General features: G+C 47.9%; 1 protein-coding gene across 1 annotated transcript in view; it reads left to right on the top strand.

The window, feature by feature from the left end:
- Nucleotides 1-2,495, top strand: part of LRRC7 (leucine rich repeat containing 7) — a 107,581-nt gene that overhangs the window by 3,798 nt on the left and 101,288 nt on the right. The window lies entirely within an intron of this gene.

The following is a 2,495-nucleotide window of genomic DNA, read 5'->3' as shown; positions in this document are numbered from 1 at the left end:
TGGATGTGTCATTTTGGGAATGATGTTCTCCATGAACCTTGAGCACCAGCACAGTGAATACACTGGATTTGTAGGAATTTTTCTTGGGACCATAGAACAGGGTTTTCTGTACTTGTTGTTCTGGGGGTGCAGACTCTGCAGTATTTTTCTCAGGGTTTTTTTTCCCAGCAAAGCCACTTTTCAGGATTCCTGCAGAAATACCCAGGAAAGAGGCCACACTAAAAACTGGGAGCACATCAGCTTTCCAGCCTGGGCACAGAAAATCCTGAAAACAAGGAATTCTGTGCATTTTCCAGGGCTGTCCTTGTCTCCACCTGCCAGGGAAAGGCACTCTTTTACTGGGATGTCATTCCCACTCTGCTGGATGAACATTTCCAGTTGTGATGACAACCATGTGGGAACTTGGACAAGTGGAACGTGGAGCTGCAGGAGCTGCCAGGCAGAGGCCTTTCAGCAGAGCTGCTGTTTTGGGGGGACACATTCAGCACCAGTAGGTGTGAGGCAAGGTGTCAGCCTGGATTTAATCCAAGACATCCTGGGTTTGGAGTGGTGGCTTTGGATAAATCTCATCCCCAAGGTCACTCTGTATCCATGGGGAGGGCTGGGAAAATCCACACACAAAGGACTTGTCTGATTTGTTTCCTTCCTCAGTTTTTTTGTTCCAACTGATTTTGTGGGAAATGCAAACTAGGGCGGGAGTAAGGAGGCAGGAGAGTGGTACTCCAGGGAGGTTTGGAGTGCCCATCCCTGGAGGTGTCCAAGGAAGGGCTGGAGGTGGCACTCAGGGCTCTGGGCTGGGAACAAGGTGGGCATTGGTGATCTTGGAGAGCTTTTCCCCAATAATTCTGGGATTCTGTTTCTCAGGATTTGCATCTCCTCTGTGCAGCTCCCACAGCTGGAATATCATCCATAGGGTTGGTGAAGGCAGGAAAAACCTCCCTGGTGTCAGCTGTCAGATTAGCTGGGACTGGGTGAATCTGAATTCCTTCTGCTGGATTTGGTCCTGCCTGGTCACCTGAACTCATCATTCCAGGGAGGGAGTTGCAGTAACCAACATTTCCCTGCTGGATTTCCAACAGAGAGTGCCTGGAGATTGTGGGGTGGGAAGAGCTTTTAATATTAGGGCACTTGCTGTCAGCTGTGAACTGTGATTTCCAGTGATTATTTGTTTCCTCCTAGCTCCTGGGCAGCTCATCCCCACATCCAAACACATCTGCCTTTTACTCAGCCTGACTGAATTCCTCTCTGCCCAGGAGTGTCTGCCCAGATGTGGGAGATCTGACTCTGAGCTATCCCACAGCTTGTTCCTGCTCTCTGGAATACCCAGAAGGTCAAATCCCACTCCTTTGTGTCCTCGTAATTTAACTGGAGTCAGGAGAGCTCCACAGAGTGCATTCCTTGGATCCCAGTGCGGACAGGAGGGTGCTAGACCTGTGGGAGCTCTTGGGTGAATCAAGTGCTCTGTTGAGAGACTCATCCATGTTTGTCTTAAAAAAGCTTCCAAAATTCCCTCTGGAGCAGCTCCAACCCAGCTAATTCAAACAGGAATTAAAATGGGACTTTGAAATGGAAGCAGAAATATAATAAACAGAAAATAAAGCAAATAAGTATTGAAATAGAAATAAAACACAGAGCGGTGACTGCTGCCACCGTTTAACTGCAGATCCAACATGAACACTTCTTAATTAAGGAGTGGAAAAAGCTAATTAGCAAACTGCATCATGGCATTGTTGTGGAGATGAGGGCTTTGTTATTAAAGTTGCTTTGAGGAAGCATGCCAGGAAAGAAATCCAGGTTTCCTGGAAGATCTGTAATGATTTTGTAATGGATTTCCTGGAGCAGGATTTTTAATTTTATGGGATTTCAGCTGCTTGTGTGTTTGTGATTTATTTGTCAACAAGGGGAGCAAAAGCCAGGTTTGTTTGGAGTGGTTCTGAGAGTCCAGAGACAAGGTTTAGTGGGTGGAGTGCACTGGATCTAAAGGAACTCGAGCCGTGGTTTATTCTGCACGGGTAAATCGGGAATTAGGGATGGAATTCGAGGAGCTTTGGGGGTTGGAGATGAGCTGAGGCTTGGAATGAAATGATCTTCCACAGAATCCCAGAATACGCTGAGTTGGAAGGGACCCTCGGGATTATTGAGCCCAACTCCCGTCCCTGTACAGGACGTCCCACGAAATCCAAGTGGGAATCCCAAAAAGGGGGAAAACACCCCAAAAAGCTGTGGAATCCAACCCAGCCCATCCCAGGATTCTGCAATTTGGAACAAAATCCTGCAACTCATGTGAAAGTTACGTGACCTTAATTTTCACAGGTTCAGACAAATCACTGATAACTTTAGTCCAGGGCACGTGGAGAAGCTGAGAACGGGAGGCATCCTTTTCCATAGGAATTCTTGGATTAGGCAGTGTCCATACGAAGCAGGAATCAGCCGGGATCTGTCCCGGCGTGGAGCAGTCTCTGACAACGAGCCCAGCCCGCTCTTACCTCCGAGAG

This window comes from Corvus brachyrhynchos, unplaced genomic scaffold, assembly GCF_000691975.1.
Source record: "Corvus brachyrhynchos isolate BGI_N302 unplaced genomic scaffold, ASM69197v1 scaffold280, whole genome shotgun sequence".
Taxonomy (NCBI): domain Eukaryota; kingdom Metazoa; phylum Chordata; class Aves; order Passeriformes; family Corvidae; genus Corvus; species Corvus brachyrhynchos.
This window is presented reverse-complemented; position numbering and strand designations above follow the sequence as displayed.